The sequence below is a fragment of the Gossypium raimondii genome, chromosome 8 (genome assembly GCF_025698545.1).
Source record: "Gossypium raimondii isolate GPD5lz chromosome 8, ASM2569854v1, whole genome shotgun sequence".
NCBI lineage: Eukaryota > Viridiplantae > Streptophyta > Magnoliopsida > Malvales > Malvaceae > Gossypium > Gossypium raimondii.
The window spans coordinates 10,848,701-10,867,716 of NC_068572.1; positions in this window are offsets into that span (position 1 = coordinate 10,848,701).

Genomic DNA, 19,016 nt, shown 5'->3' on the forward strand with positions numbered 1-19,016 from the left:
CTTAAGCATTCAAGTCCAGAGATGCGAACGTCTATCAGCCTATGATGTTTCACAAAATTTATTCCACTGAAATTGATAAAACTCTTTAAGTTTGTAACTAGAAGATATAGATTACTTGCTTCGTTATTTTGTCTTTTAGGATGCAAGTCTATGTACAAATGGTTGCCCCTTTTGATGACATGTGCTAACTCAAACATGTATATAGTTTGAATATCTTAAAAGTTTAACGAAATTTCCCTGTCCTAATTAATGCAAAAGCCTTTTCGTACAAATAACATCTTTTACACCACAAATTTTTGCATAATAACTCTCTTTTTCTCACCTTATGACAAGTGTATGCAATCATTCACCGGTTTTAGGCCTTTATTCAGGCTTTTGTTGCTAATGGCCTATTTTCTGTTAGCCTTTTTATTTACATTTACCTTACTTCCCTTACCCATGTCGATAGGAATTATGATTTGATCATTATTGATCTCTTTCAAAGCAAGTGACACCAAGGCAATCTTGATTAAGAAAACCATCATGATTTGCATCTCGATCAAATTGACATGGTTTTCCAATTAATATGTGTCTAGTTTGTATGGGTGTATCACATAGCATTTTGTCTGAGTATATACCAATAGAAAATGACACAAGGCATTGTTTATAGACTTTTACCTCACCATTGTCATTAACCCACTATAGGTCAGATGGCTTTGGATGCTTCATATAGGATAGACCAAGCTTATCAACAAGGAAACTACTTACAACATTGGTACAACTTCCATATCACTGAGCTAAGCTTTCCACCAACCAAACATATAGTGTGGAAAATGATGTCTATATACTATTGTTTGTCTTTTTTAACTTGGGCATTTAAGACTCTTAAAGAAATAAGAGCTTCTCGCCAAACTCAAAATATTGTAATAAAGGCATTTGTATGAATTTCTCTTCAGTATCTAACTCAATATCAACCTCACCATCATCGCTAATCAATAGAGACTTTTTATTGGTGCATTTTCTAGCATAACGTTCCCTTCCTTGACATTTGAAGTTTATATCTTTGATTTTTTTTTGAGGAATTTTGAGAAGTATGAGATGAAGAAGTAAATGTCACCTTAGGTGTAGAATTAAAACCTCAAAAATTATTAGAATACATTTCTCTTTTGTGGCATTCCTAAGCTCATTTGGTTTGAACTTTTCATCACTTTAGAACCATGGTGCCCTTTCTACTATGTTTTGTCTGTTATTCTGCCGTAGAGAACGTAAGTGAGAACTAGCATATGTTGTTTCTCTTCTATATGAAAACTTCTTCATTCTGAGGGCTTTTTATAACATCTCCTTAATTCCATATAGTGTTACATGTCCAAAATATTAATTATCTCACGATTTAGTCCACAATGAAATCTCTCTATATTAGTTTTTAGTTCTTCAGTAAGATTAACTTGAATCATAATTTTTTCCATCTTTTCTAAATATACCTCCATAAATATACTACCCTATATAAGGCGTTGAAGCCATGGATGGAACTCATAGTAATAAAATGGTGGCACAAATTGATTTCTCAAGATGGCTTTAATTTTTGGTTAAGATCCAGTTGGTCTGTCATAATTAAGGATCATTGAAGTGCACAAGTGATCCTACCATATTATTGCATAATCAATTAACTCAATGGTAGCAAGTTTTACCTTTTTATCATTTGATCAGTTATAACAAGCGAAGATAGCTCAATTTTTTGCTCTCGTGCAAGGTAGGCATCAAGGTTATTCTTCCCTCGAAAGGAAGGTAAGTTGAAATTTCTTTATCTTAAAACATAACTAACATGGTCATTTTCATGTGTGAATATGATATGTGATTTGTGCAAGCATACACGTCGATTCAATTAATAAAGTGATCAGTGAGTATCGTTCCCACGAGGATCGAATTGAGGCACAAAAGTGGTCAAGTTATTATAATAAAATACAATTAATGCTATGGTAAAGTTATGGTAAGTATGCAGTGGCAATTAAAAGTAATAATGATGTATGCAATATGTGGAATTAATGAATACTTGGAAATGCTATGGCAACAGTGAGAGCAGAAATGTAATGGCAATAATAAGAATTACATTGGGAATATTATGTAAATGATCAAGTAAATAACTAAGAATGATATGGTAAAGATACGGTGGTAAAGAATAAAGGATATATGATGTTGATTTGGAAGGTCAAGATTACTAAGAATCTACCCTTACTGTTAATAATGTCTCAGCAAAATCATACTCAGATTACTGCTCAGAAGAGTTCTAAAATGGTCTGCTTCTTTCTAAAGCAAAAACCTCAAGTTACCTTGCCCGTGTCTATAAGCATTAATGTGGTACCCTATATTGTTTTCCTTCTATATGAATGCAGCTCTATGTCTAGAGTCTACTACAAGTATCAATTGAGTACTTGCTCATATCATTCAATTTCGATCTAATTAGTCCAATCTTTTCAAAATTAGATTTATTTTATGGGCATACAATTAAAAATAAAACAATTGAATGAAACAGTAAATTGATTCGGATCTATGCTTCAACCATTAAAGAAAATAAAAGTTTCATCATGTAATCTCAACCCAATCAGATTGAGCTCATGGGTTGACGAATAAAATTCAAAACCAAAATAACATCCAACACCATTTTCATCATTCAATTCACGTAAGAACAAAGTTAGAAATACGAAAGACTTTGGGAAGGTAGCTTTCGTATGTCCAGTTCACACTATAGCAGCACAATGTCCTACGATGGCTGAGAGGGACTGCTTTCATCTTCCTCTTTCCTTCTCTACTCAGTTGCTACCCTCTAATTTTGCCTAAGGATCTCCATTCTTGTTTGTCATTTAGGGTTTCCTCCTTTGGCTTTTTATAGCTTTTTTTCCTAGGGTAAATCCAACAACCCATGTTTATGTTATCCTTTTTTTAAATTCTTTTTTCAACAGCCCAAGATTATCATTTTAAATTCTTTTTTCTAGGATAGAAACCAATAGTCCAAGATTTTTTGGTACAAGTACAGTTGGGCTGGGACTGATATACATTAAGTGCTGACTCAGTCTTCTCGGCATTGCCACGACATTCGTACTACCAAAATGTCCAACTCTTTGCCCTAGCAAACCTTTACTCCTTTATTTCTCTTTCATCAACCTGCACTTGTTAAACCACCAAATATAGCCCTACCACAAGCGATTAAAAGCACCTAATATTTCAACATAGTCTAAGCTCCTCATGAACTGATGAAAATACGAACAAAATGTCCTAAAATACAACTAAATGTACCTAATTACAAGCAATTAGCAAGGTTTAAAGGCATGAAATATAACTCTTTTCAAGATTTATCTGTCATCATCATCATTTACTTAAAAGATAACTCTCTTCTTTTCAAATTTTGGCCTTTAGAGATGGATTGATTGGAAAATACCTTAGTCAATTTCTGGTAGTTACAAATTGATTCTCTCTTGGTAGTTAAGTGTTTTAGAGAAAGAAATTCCCCTTGCTCCAACATCATTCATTCGATTCTATCTGTGAACTTCATTTTTCGTTTCTTTAACCAGTTTATTTCACCATTGATGGCCTTAAGAATTAAAGGGGTTCGAACTCCTTGAACAATTTTAGTGATGACCTTATCTTATTTTTACTAGAACTGGATCTAGTCATTATGTTATTTTTTTAAAAATGAAAATATTGAACAAAAGAAAAAAAGACAAAAAAATAGCCTCACAATTATTAACTTAAAAGCATTAAATCCAAGCTTGTAAATAAATATAAATTTCATAACCAATTAAGAGAGTGAATTTAAAAAATCTTTATTGGAGGCTTTAAGAGGCAAAAAATTTGATGATGCAATTTGGAATGAAAGTCTACATGGATGAAATAGTGTGTGTGCCTTAAAAATCTACTCACGCAAGAAAGCGAGGATTAATGATGGGTTAGACGAAGATAGGAATGGGAAAAGGAAAGTGATTCTGTTAGATACCGAAAAATGTATTGCTAATTGCAAACCATGATGTTCGAAGCTTCGGGCCTTGTGGAGGGGACACTACAGCGTTTGAGAATCAAGGTTAGGAATGGTGGAATGGATGGAGTGCAACGAAGATGTAAATCGAAAGATCATGATAAAGCCATGAGTCTGATCAGAGGTTATATGCCTAAAATGAGTAAGGCCATAAATGAAAGATGTAGTGACTCATGTGATGGTTCGACGATAAAAATGAGTAAGACCATAGCTGAAAGATATTATGGCATCATATAAAAGCACACCTGAATGGTAAATAGGACTAAGACCATATTTGAAAAACGCTATAGCATCCTTTGATAGTCCAACGGGATAGTAATCACGAAGTTATATTTTGTAAGACCATAGCTAGATGACGCTACAACATCATAGATAGTTCATCGGGACAATAAACATGGGATAGTCCACCAGGAGAGTAATCACAGAGTTATATTGTGTAAGACCATAGCTAGAAGATGCTACGGCATCATAGATGATCCATCGAGACAATAAACACGAGATAGTCCGTCAGAACAGTAATCACGAAATTCTATTATGTAAGACCATAGCTTGAAGAAGCTATGGCATCATAGATAGTCCGTCAAGACAATAAATATAGGATAGCCTACCAGGACAGTAATCATGGAGTTATATTGTGTAAGACCATAGTTGGAAGATGCTACGACATCATAGATAGTCCACCGAGACAATAAACACAAGGTAGTCCACTGGGACAATAAACATAGGGATTCTGATGTGTAAAACCCACAGAAGGGTTTGAATTTAAATCCTCGAGTTGGGAAAGCATAGGTAAACCCCCAACTCTGGCAAACTACCTCCAATGAATCTTAGGAGCTATATGCAACGCATTCTGCCAGAATGTGTGACCCTTTTAGGTTCAGCTTGGCTAGCTTCACTTCCACTTTGAAGGGCAAGCAAGGATGTAGCCACCCCATCAATGGTTGGAAGGAACACAATGGCTGATTTGGTGGGGTAGTAAGCGATGTTGACATGGTTTCCCTATGGTGTTATAGTAGGAGTCGTGATGAGTCGAGCCTTGGGGAGAAACGGGAAAGTTAAGAGAAGGAACTTCTTCAATTATTGAGGCAGAAACTTGCATTGTTGTAGGTTGACTAAATACGAAGACATATAATCTCCTACAGTAGAACATTTTCCCCGAGGGCAGTTGAAGTAGTCATTTGTGTCGCCTAGACAACCTTTCTCTCGATCTAAACCGAGAACAAAAGTAAGGTGGGAAAAACGGACTTCTCGGGGTACTAAGTAAACCACTATATTCTATTTAATGGGTGTATCCCTATAAGTCAGGGATTATTGCCTTACATGTGCCTTCTATTGAGGATACTTTCAAGATCTTAACGTAAGGATAGTAAGGGGGTTATACCCCAGAAATGTATATAGACAAGAAAAAGGAAGATATAAAGAAAAGAAGTGAAAGATAATAAGGAGATTGGTCGAGTCAAGGGACGGTAGGCTTATGAACTTCCTTCTCGATGTTCTGGTCTATTTATAGCCTAAAAACATGTAAGGGAAGTTACAAAAATTTAATGGATGGTAAGTAACCATGCCATAATATCGTGTAAGGAAAGTTACAAAAATTTAATGGATGGTAAGTAACCATGCCATAATATCGTGTAAGGAAAGTTACAAAAATTTAATGGATGGTAAACCACCATAGTGTATTCAATGAGTGTATCCCTGTAAGCCAGGGATTATTGCCATGCCTATGCCTTCTATTGAGGATGTTTTTTCAAGATCTTAACGTTGGGATAGTAAGGGGGTTATACCTCAGGAATGTATATGGACAAGAAAAAGGAATATAGGACGAAAAGAGGTGAAAGATAATAAGAAGATTGGTCGAGTTACGAGATGGTAGGCTTATGAACTTCCTTCTCGATGTCCTAATTTATTTACAGCCCAAAAGCGTGTAAGGGAAGTTACAAAAATTTAATGATTGGCTGTTCAGAACTACCAATGTATGAAGAACACCTACTGGTATAGAAAGAAGAAAAATATTTAGAATTCCCAAGGCGAGAATTTTGACCAGTCATTGCCCAAAAGAACAAATCATAATATAGTTTAGTGACAAATCTTATTAAATCGGCTGATAAGCTTTCGTCACCATTAAAGTACAACTCTAAAATCCAAGCATTAAGCTCAATACCTCGCTAAAGTAGAGATGAAAACATTTATTGGGGGAGCTCAGTTGCCCTATGATAAGAAAAGACTAGCCCATTAGATGGGCAGGATTGGCGTACTAATGAGTCTAGGAATTTTCGGACTATCCACCAGAATTAAGGATAAGAAGATGTTAGTCAGATGGTGTCTCCTTAAGAGCATTCGCCAAAATTTGGATTAAAGAGAAGTTGTGGACTAGAATGCGTCTACCATCAGAATAGTCAAGTACCCGTTAATGAGTTAGTGCCTATACTTCATTTAAAATAAAGGGATCCACCTATTAAACAGAGCAATAGTAACATGAAGACACAGGAAAGGGATTCAACTTAAAGAATTGATAAGAATAAGGAAGAGTTTTTCTAAGTCTGCCTCTAGGGCTAATTGATAGGAAATTTTGAGGATGAATTTTTTTTAGGGTAGGAGATTTTCACACTCGATTTTCTTTAAAACCAAAAATTATGAACATTGAGGGGTTAAATTGAAAGAGATCGTAAGATGGTGGTCTCTACTGAAAGATCAGGAAAAGAAAGTAACTCTAAATTGCACAGGGTTAAGAACCAAGTCTGGTTCGGTTGGATTAAAACCATCCAATACCTTAGTGGAGGACAAAATGATTGTGAATGAATGATTTTTACACAATCGAAGACCGTGCGGGAAGGGTTATAAATTGTTGAGAAATGACTTCCTGGACAGACTTCTTCTCCAATTTGTTTTATTTTCCTCTTTGTCTCCTTCCTTGGTTGCTCCGAAAGAGAGATAGCTGTGGAAGCTCTGCATGAGGCGATAATCATGAGGTTCAAGTTGGAAAAATAGAGAATCCAGTAAGCTAGTAAGATCCTAAATCCTTCAGTGCATGTAAGATTGAGGAAGCAAAGTTAAGGGTTTCCAAAACCATTTTAGGGATTCTTCATGTTTCTAGGAAACAGAGAATTAGGTGAAAATACTGAGTTTAACCCATGATTTGTTTGACATGCTTAGCTTCCAGGAGAATGGAAGCTTTGGCTTCATAAAAGCTAAACTGAGGAGGTAAGGAAGCATCAGGTGAGTTTTTGCTCATCATCCCTAGAATGTTCAGTATGTTTAAGGTTGTATCCTATAACAACTTGTTTTCAGTGGTGTCGAAAATAGTGGTTTTGAGACTATGATTCCGATGAGCGAGTTAGTATTTTATTAATTATTTAATATTTATGAGTATTTATTAGAGTCACATTTAAATTTGGTTAAGAAACTTTAATGATTAGCTAGTTCATTTAGTGAAATGGACTAAATTGTAAAAGATGAAAAAGTTAAATTCTATTAGTTAAAGGTGTCAAATGGTTATGTAAATGTGAATTAAGGGATTGATTTAGTAAATCTACCATAGGAATGAGAATGGATGGTTATGGACTTTGTATGGATAAAATTTAGTTGAATGCTTACAGGGTAAATTAGTAATTAATCAAATAAATACATAAAAAAATAAGTAAAATGAGTGTCATCTTCTTCCTTACCTAGTCTTTGACCGAAATCACCATGGGAGAGTAGAGAACAATTGACCAACCTTTGTTTCATATGCATGGTATGTAAAATTTGTTTGTTTTTAATGGTCTTTTTTGTTTGTTTTTGAGTTCATATTAGCTAGCCTAGGTGTTAATTCGTAAAACTGTTAAAAATTTAGGGCCTTACCATGAATGAATTGGATTTTTTTTTTGAATTTAGTTGATAGGTTATTAAGGTTGGTAGTTAAATATAAGTATTTTGTTAAGTGATTTTTGATAATTTTAATGTTTAGGGACCTATTTGAGAAAATAGTAAAATTCAATGGAGCTATGGTAAAATGATGAAAGATGTGGGCTGTATGGAACCTTAAGAAAACCGACTAGCATGGGTTTTCTTTAAAAATGGTAAATTTGCAAGCTTCAAGTTTAGGGACCAAATCGCATAAAAGTTAAAATGTTAAGGGTAATTTTTTAAATTCATATTAAAATGGGTTATAGGCTTAAATTAATTATTTTAGGTGTTGGAATTGGATTAATTGAATAAAAATATTTATCTAAATCAAGAAATAGCTCAAACGGACACAAATCACAAAAAGGCCAAGGTATCAGAATAGTCATTGGTTCGTGTTAGAAGTCATTTTTGAGTACAGGTAAGTTCGTAAGTTAATTTAGTAGTTAATTGATTGTCATTTTATAATCTAATGCTTACCTATATATGATGGCTCATCAAATTCATTGGTTTGAGAAATACAAAAGACCATGATCAAAAGATATCATGGCATTCTACCCGAAATAAGGAATACCATAGTTAAATATACTATGGCATTTAAATTGGAATGGATAAGACCTTAGTTGAAAGATACTATGGCACTAAACCGGGATTGAGTAAGACTATAATTGGAAGATGTTTGGCATTAAATCCGATACGAATAAGACCATATTTGAAAGATACTATGGCATCATATCAGTAACGATCAAGATCATAGTTGAAAGATACTGCGGCACTATCTCGGGTATACATTAGACCATGGTTGAAAGATACCATGGCATTCCTTTGCAACGATGAATTATTAGGAAAGGTACTCTATTGTAGTGAATACTTAATTGAACAAACGAGGTTTTTTGTATGAAATTGCATATTTAAGTTTAAGAATCTTGATTTAGCAAGTTATGTTACATTTTATACAAGCTTACTAAGCATAAATTGCTTATGTTGCTTATGTTTCTCTTTTGTAGATCTTGAAAAGCTGTGACTGTTGGAAGATCGAGTAGGAGCACATACACTATCAATTCATCATCTCGGTATATGCTTGGGTTACTTTGATATTGGTTATGAATGGAATGTTATTAGGACTTTTGGTTGGTTTCTCCATGTTTTTTATGTTTGATACTTAATTTGGTAATATTTTTTAGTCATGTAAATATGTTTGGTATCTTCATCTAATGATTTGGTTGTAAATACCTTAAGTCTTTTGCTTGGTGTTTATGATGATAAATATATATATGTTGTTTAAATGATGGAATGAAATGGTATCTTTGAATAGTATTAAGCATATATATTTAAGATGATAGTTTGGGTTGAAATTGTGGATTGTTGAGAGTGGATTTGAATGGTGTGGATGAATGCTAAATTAGGTATGTGATCATTTAGCTCAAGTTAAATTTAAATACAAGTTAGTTTGGCATATGATAGATGTTTGATCTGGTTTATTTTGGAAAATAAATTGTGGTGTCCATAAGGGCACATTAGTTAGAGACTTAGGTTGATTGATTTTGGCATGTTTTAGTTGTGTTTCATTGAGATTTCTTACATGAATGTGATTGGAAGTGATTTGGTTTGGTGCCCAAGTAATTGGGGTGGTTTTGGATTGCATTAGGGCCTATTTTTGAAGCACATGGTCGTGTATCATTTAAAATTTAAGTGCAAGATAAACCATATAGTCACAAAGAGTTACACGACCGTGTAACCTAACTTCGAATGCACACACGGCCTACGACAAATCATGTGACCCTATTTCGAATACCCACACGAGCATACACACAAGCTAGGACGCGACCATGTGTCCCATACTTTGAATTAAACACGATTGGCCAAACGATCATGTTTTCAAGCCACACGGCATGGGATATGTCACATTGCCTCACCACACAACCGCGTGACCCTAATTTTTGAAAATTTTACAATTTTTTCCAATTTTGTTTGTTTCAAAATGGTACCCGAATGTTTCCAAACTATTTTTAGGGCATCATACGCTCAGTTTAAGGCCCGTAACTGTATTTTATGCTAGAAATGAAATGTTTAAATGAATGTTAGAAATTAAATTGAATAATTGTTTTTGTTTGTGGTTATCTGTTTCTAATTATTTTGTAATACCTCATAACCCTAATCCCCGCAATAGAGACGAGTTAAGGGTGTTCCATATTCGCCATGTTAGTTTAATAAGCATGAATTAACTATAATTCCATGGTATTTCATCTATGAAATGCATATATTGCATGACTGTAATAGTAGCACATGAATGAGGATTAATGACAGGTTATACGAAGTTAGAAATGGGAAAAATAAAGTGATTATGTTATATACCGCCATATGGTATTGCTGAGGGCAAATCGTGATGTGCCAAGCTCTAGGCCTTGCGGAAGGGACACTGTAGTGTTTGAGCATCAAGGCTTGGAATGGAGGAATGGATGGAGTGCAACGAATAAGTAAATAGAAAGATCATGGTGGGGCCATGAGTCTGATCAAAGGCTATATGCCTAAAATGAGTAAGACCATAGCTAAAAGACATTATGGTATCCTTTGATAGTCTGTCGGGATAGTAATCACATAGTTATATTGTGTAAAACCATAACTGGAAGATGTTAAGACATCGTAGATAGTCGTTGTGATAATAAACATGAGATAGTCCACCGGGACAGTAATCACGAAATTATATTGTGTAAGACCATAGATTGAACACCCCTAACCCGTCTCCGTCACAGGATTAAAGTTAATGAGCATTATCGTACAAATCAGAATAATTAACTTCAAAATAGATCAATATTGTCATTTAATATTAGTTCCCAAAAACTCATTACAAACCTAGAAAACAAACACATTTGGCCTTAAATTGAGCATCCGAGGCCCTAGAAACAAATCAAGAAAAATTTAAAACAAATCAAAAAATTTGGGAAAACATTTGAAAATTTTAAAAACATGCATCACACAGTTGTGTGGCAGGGCCATGTGACATTGCCTGGACCATGTTGACATTCGAAGTTAGGACACATGACCGTGTCCTTACCCGTATGTCCACCTGTATGAGTATTCGAAATTGGCTCACATGGCTGTGTCACCAAGCCGTCTAGCTCTCTGAGTCCGTGTGGTTCGTCTTGCACGTACAATTAAAATGACACACGGCCATGTGAGGGGACCATGTGTGTGCACGATCGTGCGATAGCCTATGTCCCAGGCCGTGTGCTCCCTTAATAACCCCTAAAACAAGTCATTTTAAATACCAGTTCTTAACCAGAAGCCATACAATTTATAGCTACATTCACATGCTTAAATAACATTCAAAATCACATAAAACATGTTAAGAATCATTCAACCTATACCTAACCATTGTGCCTACATTAGATATTACAACTCATTTACCTAAAAAACATCACTTTCAACATTATAAGTCCATGACCACAACATACATCTCACACACATCATATAATCACTTCATTCTCAAAGTATACCTTGCCTATTGCACATTATCAAAAGCACATTCAAATCACCAACAACATGCCAAGCATTCATTCATCTTAGGTCTAACCAATATGTCATTCAAAAGTAACACATTTCACACACCAAAATTAGTCCCATTCAACATCTCAAAGTCCTAATTTGAACCTATGCCAACCATGTCAAAATAGCCATTCCAAAATATGTCATCATACCATATAATATCTACTATCTATAGAATATGCATAAGGCTTCATCCACTCTTATTTGCACCAATTATTTACATGTCATCATCTAACATCATTAACCAAAACAAGCTCGGCACAACTCAAAACAAGCCAAATCACTTGAATAACCTTTTAACCTTATCACATGCTGTAACACCCCTTACCTGTATTCAACACCGGAATAGGGTACGAGGCATTACTAGAACACATACACTTGTAAACGTATTTAACCGAGTTATAAAAATTCATCTAAATTAAAACTTTCAAATTATTAACATGCTTTTAAAATTCTTCATAATATATCCTCAAAATATTATATTCATAATAAGTAGGACCTACTAGACCGATACATATTCATGCAGTTTACAAGTCTTAATAATTCAATGCTTCATTTCCATTTCATTCAATTCACAAATTTCTCATGTTCACAATTCAAATCATTAAGTTCAATTTTAATAAGTATTTACCATTTAACTCAACCTTTATCGATTGTACCATTCATTTACACATTTATGAAATTCTCAATTTTGCAATAAAAATATCAATTTAGCTTAAATAACAACATCAATTCAACTCGTCATCCTAGTATAAATTCACTACCACTTATCCATTTACTATAATTCTTTTGGGCCCATTTGTCACTTACCATCCTTAATCAAAGTAGGGAACGGTTACGGACAATTAAGTACTTCACTTCCACTTTGCCATAGTATAACTATGGTCTTGCGTATGATCACTTAGTACTTTCCGAAGCCATAGCCCTGCCATGGTCTTACACGAATCACATTTATCACTTGTCACTTGTCACTGATCTGATAAGTGTAGCTAAAGCTACCACTTATCACTTGTCACTTATCACTGATCAGATAAGTGCAGCTAAAGCTATCACTTATCACTTGTCACTTATCACTGATCAGATAAGTGTAGCTAAAGCTACCACTTATCACTTGTCACTAATCACTGATCAGATAAGTGTAGCTAAACTACCACTTATCACTTGTCACTTATCACTGATCAGATAGGTGTAGCTAAAGCTACCACTTATCACTTGTCACTTATCACTGATCAGAAAAATGCAGCTAAACTACCACTTATCACTTGTCACTGATCAGAAGTACTCAAATCCGACGTTCCACTAAATTTGATCATTTATTCAGTTTTCGCATTGTTATTTTATTCTCAATTCATCAACAAATATATCTCATCATACAATATATAATTCATGAAATTAACATTTAATCATTAAATTTCAACCATATAAACTTAATATTTTATTACCTTTCTACACTCATTTCCTATGCATATCACACAAGATATAAACATATCATTCAACCATAGTCCCAAGCTAGTGTATTTAAACATAACTCTTTTTGGAACTAACCACATGATAAACCATTTCACTAGAGATTACATAATTTAAACATTACCACCCTTTTTTTTATGATCACAAGCATATTTCCAATTAGGCACTTACCATTTCAATGCATAACTTATAAATTTAATGTGGCATAATCCAACCACTACTTGGCCAAAGCCTAAGCATGTACACCAAATATGTTGGCCAAATACACATATAGCATAAGCATTATAAGCATGGATGAGCACAACATTTATTCATGTATCACGCTTATCCACATGAGTTAATTCATAAACCATTCATGACATTACTTCATGTCAAATCATATACCAAATATACCATACATACATACTATGAAACTTTATGTTCACACATGAGCTTAAACCATGACCAATAATGCACAATTATATGAGTCATTTACATTTCATCGTTTATCAATTATAATCAAGCATATGACCAATTATACACAAATCATTCATATATTTTCCCAATTTTCCTCCACCTCCTCTCCATTCCACATCCTTAATGTGTATAACACATTTAAACAACACTTTCCATACTATCACTATTTTCCTGTATGTAAATTCAAGCTGTCTATCTGAGTCAAAGTCACTAATTTCTTTATATCTCAAGATTCAGAGCTCTAAATTAAGATCCGTTAATTTTCCCTGAAACTAGATTCATATATCTTCTTACCATAAAAGTTTTAGAATTTTTGGTTTATCCAAATAGTACAGTTTATTCTCTGTTTCACTACTCGATAGTTCTGACCTCTCTTCACTAAAAATTAATTATCTCATTGTACAGATTTTGGACATTATTTTAGTTTGAAAATAGATTCACTAAGGATTCTAAACATATAAACTTAATCCCATAACTACTTTTTTATAATTTGTGACAATTTTCGAAATTCAGAACAGGGGATTCCGAACTCATTCTGACTCTGTCCAACTAAACTTCAAATATCTCAAAATATATAACTATTTTCTTGCTCTATTTCTTTTATGTAAAAATATACTCATTCAGATTCAATTTCCTATATTATTGACCCTCTAATTCAATTTCCACCATTTTTGGTGAATTTTCAAAGTCACACAGCTGTTGTTGTCTAAATTGTTTTGTTGCTAAATGTACTCTTTCATAATTTAACTTTTTCTCACTTTTCTTTGTATCGATCAAGGTCAATTTCTCGTCTTTCTTGATTTATAACAATACATTTAACTTATGTAACACTCACATTATTCAATTTAGATCAAAAATCTCTATTTGTAAAACTTACATTTTTGCCCCTAAAATTTTCATTAATTCCTATTTCGTCCCTAGGCTCGAAAAATGAAATTCATGGAATTTAATCCCATTTTCAAGCCTAAACGAAATTCATATGTATTTATATCAGTTCATAGATTTCACAAAAATCAAAATTTTTCCTTTGAATTTTACAAGTTTACCATTTAGTCCCTAAATCTCAATTTCACCCCAAATCACTTTGTAAAAGTTGTTTATTTACTAACAACCTTTCATTTTCTACCATAAATTTTCAATTTTTAGCATGTTCATCCATGACACAATTTCCATACCTTGATAACTTTTCAAATAAATCCTCAAAATAAAGAGAACATGTTATCTCAATCTCAAAAATATGAAAATTATTAAAATGGGACATGATTACTTTCCAATTTATGCCAAGAAAGTCTCTTCTCTCTCTCTAGGGTTTCCATGTAAATTTTGGGAAGAATATGATAGAAAAGATGATATCTCCATGTAATTAATTATCATCTTTTAATTTCCCCAAATTCCAATTTAGTCCTTTTCTTTTTCTCAAATTCCATAGATGATTCATCCATAAAGATCTACCATCTTTTGATTGATAGTCTATTTACCATATAAGGACCTCTAGTTTTGAATTTCATAACTATTTAACCCTTCTAGCTTCTGAAATTCAATTTCTACATTTTATACAAATAGGTCCTTTCCTTAATTAATCACTAAATCGATAAAATTTTTATATCAGTATTTTCATGCAACCTTCCTATCATAATGCAACCCATGTCATAATTTTAAAAAAAATTTTTCCTCGTCGGATTTGTGGTCCCAAAACCAATGTTCCGACTAGACCCAAAAACCGGGCTATTACACATGCCATTTATAACCATTAACCAAAACAACCAAAAGTACCAATATGATGAATGGATAGTGTGATGATTCTCCGACAAGATTCTAACTAATCGAGCTTTCCGATGATCTACAGAACATAGAAGACAATTACATAAGCAATTAGTGCTTAGTAAGTTCGTATAAAGGAAACCTAAACTTACCTAACATATTAAATTAAACAACCAAACATATTTTCATCATGTCATATGCCAAACTTCCCTTCCTACACACATCATCTCATAAGGTTAGTAAGTATACATTACACGTAAGTTCCAAGTAATTCATAGCATATACATAATAAAAATTCAGGGTTTATATATCATCCATCACATATATATATATCCATTACACATTCTTCTCATTTCAATCCACATAGTTAATAAATAATAAGTAAACATAACATCTATGAAACATAACATATATTTAGAAATGAATTCCTTAAATATTTCACCCATCACATGATAAATTCTCATCCTTTTCATTTCGTATATGCATATCTATCTTTTTATTTCATATGAACATTAGTAACATTGGTAACATTAGTAACATAACATATCTTTTTATCCATCACTGATCTGCTCATTCTAAATCTGCTCCCGTTTAACTAAAAAATTCAAATATTTTCTTTACATCTCACAAATTTTCTAAAGAATTAGCCATTTAAGTCTCGAGTCTATAATATACGAACTAGCATAATTCAAGATCATCTAAGTGAAACATTACTGTCAATAATGAATTCCTTCCGTAATTTAGGCTAAACTAGTAACAAAGCTTCTATTGATAAAAATTTCAACTGATCAAAACTCTACTAGCAATGTGTACGCCCTTGACATTTTAATTGGCCTCATCACAGCTATGTACTAACACGCTAAAGCCCGTGTTGCAACATTGAAGACAGTGTACACTTTTGAAAGTCTAAAATGTGTGTCAGGACGCCCAAACACCTAGGTGTAACACCCCTACTAATCTCATTTGCCGAATTCGAGTATAGAGTGTCACATCTGAATTGGGTTGACATACACACTTAAACATTATTATCTTTAAAATCTAATTGTAATACCTATTTAAACAAAGAAAGAAATTTTACATCAATAACATAATTTTTTAAATAATTGTTCACTATCTCAATTTCAAACACCAGGGGAACTGTCTAACTACAACATTTGTTCCCTAAGCGTAGTCTCTAGAGGTACCCCTTTTCCTATGTGCATGACACAACCAATAGTTATCTTTGATACAACACAATTTGGCATAGTCCCTTTCTCGAGCTCCTAATCCCCCAATTCCTACAATCACATGTTAAACCTTTGATAGTTTGAATTGGACTTAACGAGTTTCTTCACATGCATTCATAAATTATAACCAAACCCCACATTGCTGAAGGTTTGAAGTGAAAGGAAATAAATACACTATTCCTAATGAAGAATTCCCCTTTTGAGTTCTGAGTAGTCTTATTTATATCCCTCCTATTAAATGACTCATTTGGGTTTAATATTGATGACTAAACATGACTGAGTTGGGTGGTCTAGGTAGAAATGCCCTTGACATTTTAATTGGCCTCATCGCAACTATTTCGCAACGTACTAAAGCCTGTGTTGCAACATCGAAGACAATATACACCTTTGAAAGTCTAGAAGGTGTGTTGCGACACCCATATGCCTAGGTGTAACACCCCTACCCAACCCATTTGCCGAATTTGAGTATAGAGAGTCACATCTAAACTAGGTTGAAATACACACTTAAACATTATTATCTTTAAAATCAAACTGTAATACCTATTTAACTAAAGAAAGAAAATTTACATCAATAACATAAATTTTTAAGTAATTGTCCACTGTCTCCACTTCAGACACCAAGGAAATTGCCTAACTACAACATTTGTTCCCTAAGTGTAGTCTCTAGAGGTACCCCCTCTCCTATGTGCATGACACTAAAGAATTAGCTATCTTCAATACAACGCAATTTGGCATAGTCCCTTTCTCAAGCTCCTTATCTCGCAATTCCTGCAATCACATGTTAAACCTTTGTAAGTTCGAATTAAACTTAGTGAGTTTCTTCACATACACTCATCAATTATAATTGAACCCCATCTTGCTAAGGTTTTGAATTAAAGGAAATAAATACACTATTACCTATTTTTTTCTGTATTTCCTTCTTGGCGGAGCAACCTCTTACCATCAATACTTTGTCGAGCTTATAACCCCTTTCTATTTCCTTTGGTGGGTTCTAGTTGGTTTATCATCATTGCAGATTCTCACCCTTTTTTACTCAACTCACCTTTTGTGTTCTTCCTCTTCTATACTATTTCTACGTTGAACCGTCCTGATTCTATCTTGGCTTATGAACATGCCACAGTTTCATGAAAAGAAAAGAATAAGCTCTCGGCCTCGATTAAATTGACTTGCATGTTACATAAATTTGTTTCGTTTTCAATGATTTTTATGATTTTGTAATCTTTGTAGCTTAATCTAGCTAACTCGGTGGTGAATTCGTAAAACTGTTAAAAGTTTAGGGATTTACCATGAATTGTTAAGTGTGTTTGTGAATTTAATTATTAGATTATTAAGCTTTTTTGTTAAATATAAGTATTTTGTTAAGTGGTTTCTAATGATTTTAAGGTTAGGGACATATCTAAGAAATAATAAAAATTCCACGTATAATGTATAAAATGTGGAAAAATATTGGTTGTTATGAGCCTAGTAAAAAAGCGGCTAGCATAGATTTTAGCTAAAAATGGTAAATTTGCAAGTTTTGGGTTTAAGGAATAAATTGCATAAAAGGTAAAATGTTGGAGTAATTTTCTAAAATGATGATGGAAGGACTTAATTGAATAAAATTGATTATTTAAGTGCAGAAATTGTATTAATTGAATGAAAATTATTATTTAGATCAAGAAACGCTATAATTGGATTTAAATCGAGGAGAAAGCTAAGGTTCTGGACAATTTGTCGACTCCGTTTTAGCAACCGTTCTAATCGAGGTAACTTCGTATAACTATTAAATTAGCTATTGCTATTTTGGATGGAATGTTGATTAATATTTTTTATATGCATAATTGGATAGATAGTTGTGTATTAATTTGGTATAATGGATTAAGTTGTGAAGCTAATTAAATTAAAGTTTATATATGAAAATATGAACTTAACTTAAAGTGTAATGGAATGGTACAATGGAATGAAAGGAAAGAGTTTGGCTGTGTAGAATGAAAATTGTGTATTTCATTAAGCATGTGTGAAATAATATAATATAATGAATTTTAAAGAATCAGATATGTGTAAAGGTCCCGTTTGAACCTCGTGAATACTTAGGATCCAAATGACATTTCATTAAGGATTATACAATTTCGGGTGCTGGTCATGGATTTCCTATCGATGGCTGAGGTCCTGCATTTGTTGTAGATTCTCCACAGCTTGTGTGAGCAGTATCGTGTAGCTAACATCCCAACCAATATCTTGTATGAGCAAGCCCATTTCACAGCTCATGTGAGCACTATTTGAAAATTTATGGTTATATGAAAAGGCACACTTTGTGTGAGCATTCCCGAGTGTGCCACGCACGGTCACCACACACGGTCGAGTGTCATTTTAATTGTAAGTGCAAGATGAAGCACATGGACTCAGAGATTTACACGGCTTGGCAATACAATCGTGTGGCCCAATTTTGAATACTCATACTGTTAGACACAAGGGCTTAGACATAGTCATGTGTCCTAACTTCGAATGTCAACATGGTCCTAGCTATGTTACACGGCCTAGCCACAACCGTTTTATCCCTATTTTACAAATTTTCAACTTTTTCCCAAATTTTTTTATTTTTTTTAAATTAGTCCCGAATAGTTTTCGAATTGTTTCTAGGGCCTTAAAGGTCAAATTTAAAGTCTAAATGTGTTTGTTTGCTAGGTTTGTAA